Here is an 8,861-nt window from a genome sequence, read left to right on the forward strand (position 1 = left end):
TCTCTTTCTCTATTTTATACAAATAGGCCTCTAGAGATATGAAATTTCCCCTTATTACCGCTTTGGCTGCATCCCATACATTTTGGTATGATGTCTCATTATTATCGTTTTCTTGGGTGAAGTTATTAATTATGTCTATGATTTGCTGTTTTACCCAATCATTCTTTAGTATGAGATTATTTAGTTTCCAATTATTTTTTGGTCTACTTCCCCCTGCTTTTTTGTTGAATGTAATTTTCATTGCATCGTGGTCTGAAAAGGATGCATTTACTATTTCTGCCTTACTACATTTGAGTTTGAGGTTTTTATGTCCTAATATATGGTCAATTTTTGTATAGGTTCCATGAACTGCTGAAAAGAAAGTGTATTCCTTTCTGTCTCCATTACATTTTCTCCAGAGATCTATCATATCTAGCTTTTCTAGTATTCTGTTTACCTCTTTGACTTCTTTCTTATTTATTTTCTGGTTTGATTTATCTAATTCTGAGAGTGCAAGGTTAAGATCTCCCACTATTATAGTTTTACTGTCTATTTCTTCTTGCAGCTCTCTTAGTTTCTCTTTTAAGAATTTAGATGCTACCCCACTTGGTGCATATATGTTTAATATAGATAGTGCTTCATTATCCATGCTACCCTTTAGCAAGATATAGTGTCCTTCCTTATCTCTTTTAATTAGGTCAATTTTTGCTTTAGCTTGATCTGAGATCAGGATGGCTACCCCTGTTTTTTTGACTTCACCTGAAGCATAGTAGATTTTGCTCCAACCTTTTACCTTTAACCTGCATGTATCTCCCCGCTTCAGGTGTGTTTCCTGTAAACAACATATTGTAGGATTCTGGCTTTTAATCCATTCTGCTAACCGCTTCCTCTTTATGGGGGAGTTTACCCCGTTCACGTTTATGGTTAGAATGACCAATTCTGTATTACTTGCCATCTTGTTAACCCCAATTTATGCTTTCCTCCCTTCTTTCCCCTTTCCCCCCCTTCCAAGTATTAAGCTTGTGAGCACCCCTTGCTTCTCACAGCCCTCCCTTTTTAGTGTCCCTCCCCCCGCCTTAGAGTTCCTCCCCCTATCTTACCCCTTTCCCTCCCGGTTCCCGTATTCCCTTCCGCTTAGCTTATTCCTTCCCTTTCCACTTTTCCCTTCTCACTTTTCAATGAGATGGGAGAAGTTTCACCATAGATTGAATATGTCTTAAGATTTTTCACTTAAAGCCAATTCTGAAGGCAGTAAGATACCCACTATATTCATCCCCCTCCATTCTTTCTCTCAGATATAATAAGTTTCCTATGCCTCTTCATGAGATGTACTACCCCCACTTTACCCTTTTTCTGGTACAATGTCCTTTCCACATCAATTTCTAGAACAAGGTATACATGTATTCTTTATACATCTATATAGTCAAAATATAGTTCCCAAGATTAATCTTTACCTTTTTAGATTTCTCTTGAGTTCTATATTTGTAGATCAAACTTTTTGTTAAGTTCTGGTTTTTTCATCAGAAATAGATGAAATTCGCTTACTTCGTTGAATGTCCATCTTCTTCCCTGGAAAAAGATGCATTATCTTTCTCGCTGGGTAAGTTATTTTTGGTTGCATACCAAGTTCCTTAGCCTTTCGGAATATCATATTCCAGGCCCTTCGATCTTTTAATGTGGATGCTGCCAGATCCTGGGTGATCCTTATTGTGGCTCCTTGATACTTGAATTGGGTTTTTCTAGCCGCTTGCAATATTTTTTCTTTCATCTGAGGGTTCTGGCATTTGGCCACTATATTCCTTGGTGTTTTGATTTTAGGATCCCTTTCAGTGGGTGATCGATGAATCCTTTCAATGTTTATTTTTTCCTCTGTTCCTATGACTTCTGGGCAGTTCTCTTTGATAATTTCCTGGAAGACGGTGTCCAGGCTCTTTTTTTCATCATGTTTTTCTGGGAGTCCAATGATTCTCAGATTGTCTCTCCTGGATCTGTTTTCCAGGTCTGTTGTCTTCCCCAGAAGGTATTTCACATTTTTCTCCATTGTTTGATTTTTTTGGATTTGCTTGACTGATTCTTCTTGTCTCCTCGAGTCATTCAATTCCACTTGTTCAATTCTGATTTTCAGTGAAGTATTCTCTTCACTCACTTTTTTAAAATCTTTCTCTAATTGTCCCATTGAATTCTTTTGTTCTGTGGAATTTTTTTCCATTTCGCCAATTTTGTTTTTTAGAGAGCTGTTTTCTGTTTCCAGTTCACTAATCCTATTTTTCAAGGATTTTACTTCTTTATCCACTCTCTCTTTAACTGACTTCTCCAGGCTCTTTTGCCAAGCCTCCCTCTCCTTTTGCAGAGCCTCCCTCTCCTTTTCCCATTTTTCTTCTAGCTCCCTTGTGAGAGCCTTTTTAATCACTTCTATGAGGTTCATCTGTGCTGAGGAACAGACGATCTCCTCCTTTGGGGAATCACCTGGGGACTGCCTGTTTTTAGTCTCCCCAGGATTTAGAGTCTGCTCTCTATCTGTATAGAAGCTGTCAAGGGTTAAAGTCCTCTTCAGTTTCTTGCTCATTCTGTCTATTAATCAGAGACAAACTACCAAAGAAAAACAGAAAAAACTGGAGTCTTTCTTTGGGGGGGGGGGGCTGGGTGTGTTATCGAGCTTCCTCTACAGACTGCAGGGGGCAGCAGTGAGGCACTAGCAGGACTTTGCTGCGCCTGCGCTCTGAGATCCCAAAGCGTGCTGAGTCACTGAGGGGGGGGAAGGGGGGGGGGGGCGGCCAGGTCCTGAGAGACTCCAGCTGTTTGCGGTTGTATTCTTCAGCCCCGGTGTTTTTAGCTTCTCTGCTGGGCTGTTGACTTGCTGCAGGTTCCAAACCTGTAGCGAAGCTCTCCCCGCAGGGATGGCTACGATCACTCCCCACCCCCTCTCAGCTCTGCTCCCGTGCTCTCACTGCCGCTGCCCTCAGCCTGCGCCCGATCTAAAACCGCCCCAGCCCTCCAGTAAAGACAGACCTTTCTTGGCGGATCTCAAGGATGGCTTCTCTTGGTAACTATTTGTGGGTTTTTTGCAGTCAAGCATTGATTCAGAGGCTTGTAATGAAGTGGATAGTGAGAGAAAGCGCGGAGCTTATGCAACTGTGAGCCTCCTCTCCGCCATCTTAACCGGAAGTCCATATTTTTTCATTTAATAGAGATATAGTATAATGAATATTACTTGTGATAATTTAATGGTTGTTTTATTTTAATAGTAACCGTTATTTTGGAAGATCTGTTAAACTTTTTCATTAACTCTTATTGCATCAACATGAGAAATTATATTAATAATAACTGAATCTAGACTTGGTGATGTGTGAAACTGCCTATGTGAAGAAGCTTCTTTGGGCATTTTAATGTGATATTATTGCATACTATATATAGTATAATGAACATTATGTTTGATAATATGATGGTTTATTTATTTTAATAAAAAAAATTCTTTATAAAGCCCTGTTGAACTTTTTCATCAACATTTATTGCTTCAACATGAGAGAGATAATAATAACATCATCTAGCCCTAGTGATTAGTGAAACTTTTCTGAGTCAGGAACTTTTAAGATTATAGTTTGATATTATTTCATATTATATAGACATACTATAATGAATATTCTTTATGTTAATTACACATTGTTTTATTTAAATAATAATTATTATTTTTAAAGACCTGTTAAACTTTTTCATCAACTTTTATTACATCAATGTGAGGAATTTTAATAATAATAACTGTAGCTAGGCTTGGTGATGATGCATGAAACTTCCTATATGAGGTAGGATGTTTTAGGATTTTAAATTGATATTATTCATAGTATAAACACTTTCTATAATTAATATTATTTTGATAACATGATGATTGTTTTATTTTAATAATAATGATTGTTTCTTAAAGCCATGTTAAACTAGTTCATTAACTTTTATTACATCAACATGGGAGAAATAATAGTAACTGTTTCCATCACTTGCGATTAGTGAAACTTTCTGTTTGAGGTAGGATCTTTTGGGATTTTAATTTGATAATATTTCATATTATGTAGAATTAGCACAATGAATATTATTTACCATGATTTAATGGCTGTTTTAATAATTATGATGCTTTTTGAAAGACCTATTAACCTTTTTCATTAACTGTTATTGCATCAACACAAGACAAATAATTATATTTAAGACTGCTGATTACTGAATATGGGTGTTGGAGGTAGCATGACTCGAGTTTTTAATCTGATATTATTTCAGGTCTTAAAGACATACCATAATAATTATTGCTTCTGATAATTTATGATTGTTTTGTTTTATTGATAATGATTTTTAAAGACCTGTTATACCCTTCCACAAACTGTTATTGCATCAACATGACAGAAATAATAAAACCTGTACCAAGATCTGCTTATTAATAAAACTTGCAGGCTGAGGTATGATCTTTTGGGATTATATTCTGAAATTATTTCATATTATGTAGACATACTTTAATGACTAAGATTTGTGATAATTTAATAGTTGTCTTAATAATAATTATTCATTTTTAAAGACCTGTTGATTTCTTTCATTAACTGTTATTGCATCAATGTGAGAAATTATAATATTAATAACATTACCTAGGTTTGACGATGCAGGAAACTTTCTATCTGAGGTAGAATGTTTTGGGATTTTAATTAGGTATTATTGCATATTATAAATACATACTATACTAAATTTTATTTTTGATAATATGATGGTAGTTTTATTTTAATAATAATGATTCTTTGTAAAGATCTGTTAAACTTTTCCATTAACTTATATTGCATCAACCTGAGAGAAATAATAACAACTCATATCTAGGTCTGGTGTTTACTTAAAATTTCTTTTGGAAGGAGGGTCTTTTGGGATTTTAATTTGATATTATTTCATATTATACAAAGATACTACAGTAATTAATTTTTGATAATTTAATGTTTGATTTATTTTAATAATAATGGTTGTTTTAAAAAAAACTTTTAATCTTTTTCATTAAGTGTAATTGAATCAAAATGAGGAAATAATAATAACTGTATGTAGGTCTGGTAATTAGTAAAACTAGCTGTCTGAGGTAAGATCTTGTGGGATTCCAATTTTATATTTTGTGATATTTTAATGTTTGTTTTATTTTAATAATAATGATTCTTTTTAAATCCCATTAAACTCTTTCATAAATTGTTCTTTCATCAAATGAGAGAAATAATAATAAATGTTATCTATGTTTGGTGATGCAACAAATTTCCTATCTGAGGTAGGATCTTTTGGGATTATACAATGATATCATTTCATATTATATAGGCATACTATAATGAATTGTATTTGTGATAATTTAATGGTTGTTTTATTTTAAGAATAATGATTCTTTTTTAAAGACCAGTTAAACTCTTTTCATTAATTATTACTGCATCAACATGAGAGAAATAATAGTAACTGCATCTAGTCCTTGTCATTAGTGAAACTTTCTGCCTGACATAGCATCTTTTGAGGTATTAATTTGATATTATTTTATATCATATAGACATTCTATGCTGAATATTATTTGTGATAATTTAATGTGTTGTTATTTTAATAATTATTATTCTTTTTTAAAGACCTCTAAAACTTTTTCTTTTACTGTTATTACATCAACATGAGAAATAATAATAAATGTTTTTAGGCCTGGTGGTTAGTGAAACTTACTGTCTGAGGAAGTATTTTGGGAATTTTAATTTGATATTATTGCATATTTTATAGATATACTATAACAATTATTGTTTGTAATATTTTAATGGTTGTTTTATATTAATAAGGATTCTTTTTTAAAACCTGTTAAATTATTTCCTTAACTTTTATTGCATAACCATGAGAAATAATAACAACAGTATCTAGGCCTGGTGATTAGTGACACTTGCTATCAGAGGTGAGATATTTTACGATTTTAATTTGATATTTTTTCATATTATATAGATATACTGTAATGATTACTGTTTGTGATACTTTTACCATTGTTGATTTTAATAATAATCTTTTTAAAAGACCTACTAAACTTTTTCCTTTACAGTTAATGCATCAAAATGATGAAAGAAGTAATAATTGTACTTGGTCCTAAGTATTAGTGAAACAAGCTATCTGATTTAGGATTCCTGGGATTCTAATTTCATATTACCTTATATTATATCCACATATTATAATGAATATAATTTGTGATATTTTAAAGGTTGTTTTATTTTAATAATACTTGGGTATTTTTAAAAGACCTGTTAAATCATTTCATTAACTGTTATTTCATCAACATGAAAGAAATAATAATAGTAACAATATCTAGGTCTTGTGATTAATGAAACTTGCTGGAAGAGGTAAGATTTTTGGATTTTAAGTTGGTGTTATTTCATATTATATAGATATACTGTAATAATTATTGTTTGTTAAAACTTAATGGTTGTTTTATTTTAACAATGAAGGTTTCTTTAAAAAACCCGTTATACTATTTCATTAATGGTTATCACATCAGCATGAGAAAAATAATAGTAACTATCTAGCACTAGTGATTACTGAAACATGATGCCTAAGGTAGGACCTTTTGGGATTTTAAGTTGATAATATTGCATATTATATAGATATAGTACAATGAATATTAGTTGTGATAATTTAATGGTTGTTTTATTTAACTAATTATGATTCCTTTTTAAAGAACTGTTAAAATTTTGCATTAGCTATAAGAAAACTAATAATAAGTGTAACAAGGCCTTGTGATTAATGAAACTTGCTGTCAGAGGTAGGATATTTGGGATTCTAATTTGATTTTATTTCATATTGTATACAAATACTACACTGCATATTATTGGTGATAACTTAATTGTTTTATTTCAATGATTATGATTATTTTTAAAGACCTGTTAAACTTTTTTATGAACTCATATTGCATCAACACAAGAAATAATAATAATAATATGTAGACTGGTGATTAGAGAAACTTGCTGTTTTAGAGAGCAAATTTTGGGATTTTAATTTGATATTATTTCATATTATATTGTCATGCTATAATAATTATTTTGTGCAATAATTTCTTGTTAACTTTTGGCAATAAGGAATCTTTTTAAAAGTCCTTTTAAGCCCTTTTATACTTTGTTACTACATGAACATGGGGGAAGTTATAACAACTTTATCTAGGCCTATTGTTGACTGAAACTTGCTGTCTGAGGTAGGATCTTTAGGGATTTTAATTTGATATTATTTCAAATCATAAAGACATAGTATAATAATTATTATTATTGATAATTTAATGGTTGTTTAATTTTAATAATGATTTTCTTTTAAAGACCTGTTAAACAATTTCATAAACTGTAATTGCATCAACACAAGGGAAATATTAAGTGTATCAAGGCCTACTCCTGACTGAAACTTACAGCCTGAGTAGGATATCTTGATATTGTAATTTGATTTTAGTTCACTTTATATAGACATTTTATAATTATCATTCTCTTGATAATTTAATGGTTGTCTTATTTTAATAATAATGATTCTTTTTCAAAGACTAGTTAAACTTTTTCATTGATTGTTATTTTATCAACATAAGAAATAATATCAACAACAGTATCTATGCCTGGTGATTATTGATATTTGCTGCCTGAGGTAGGATCTGTTGGGATTTTAATTAGATATTATTTCATATTGTATGGGAATAATATAATGAATATTATTTTTGATAGCTTAATGTTTATTTTATTTTAATAATTATGATTCTTTTTAAAAGGCCTGTTAAAATTTTTGATTAATTGTTATTGCATTAATTGTTTTCAGTTGTTATTACCTAGACCTGGTGATTATAGAACCTTGCTGTCTGAGGTAGGATCTCTTGGAATTTTAATTGAACATTATTTCATATCTTATAGACATTATGAAAATTATTGTGATAATTTACAGGACCATATCTGTGTCATAAAAGGAATTTGGTAGGACTCCTTCTTTCCCTATTTTTTCAAATAGTTTATATAGTATTGGAATTAATTGTTCTTTAAGTGTTTGGTAGAATTCACATGTAAATCCAACTGGTCCTGGAGATTTTTTTCTTAGGAAGGTGATTAATAGCTTTTTCTATTTCTTTTTCTAAAATGGGACTATTTAAATAATTTATTTCCTCTTATGTTAACCTGGGTAATCTATATTTTTGTAGGTATTTCTCCATTTCATTTAGATTATCAAATTTATTGGCATAAAATTAGACAAAATAACTCCTAATTATTGCTCTAATTTCCTCTTAATTGGTGGAAAGTTCTCCCTTTTCATTTTTGAGACTAACAATTTGATTTTCTTCCTTCCTTTTTCTAATCATACTAACTAAAGGTTTATCTATTTTGTTTTTTTTTTCATAAAACCAACTCTTGATTTTATTTATTAATTCAATAGTTTTCTTATTTTCAGTTTTTTTTAAATCTCTCCTTTTATTTTCAGAATTTCAAATTTGGTATTTAATTGAGGGTTTTTAATTTGTTTTTTTTTCTAGCTATTTTAGTTGTAAGCCCAATTCATTGATATTCTCTTTCCTTTTTTTATGCAAGTAACCATCTAGAGATAGAAAATTTCCCCTTATAACTGCTTTGGTTGCATCCCACCAATTTTGGTATGTTGTCTCATTATTGTCATTCTCTTGGATGAAATTGTTGATTGTGTCTATGATTTGTTGTTTCACTTATTCATGCTTTTGGATAATTTAATTTCCAATTAATTTTTGGTCTATTTTCTCCTGGCCTTATATTGCATGTGATTTTTATTGCATCATGATCTGAAAAAATGCATTTACTATTTCTGCCTTTCTGCATTTGCTTTTGAGGTTTTTATGCTCTAATACATGGTCAATTTTTATATAGGTTCCATGAACCACT

This window comes from Antechinus flavipes, chromosome X (assembly GCF_016432865.1).
Source record: "Antechinus flavipes isolate AdamAnt ecotype Samford, QLD, Australia chromosome X, AdamAnt_v2, whole genome shotgun sequence".
Taxonomy (NCBI): domain Eukaryota; kingdom Metazoa; phylum Chordata; class Mammalia; order Dasyuromorphia; family Dasyuridae; genus Antechinus; species Antechinus flavipes.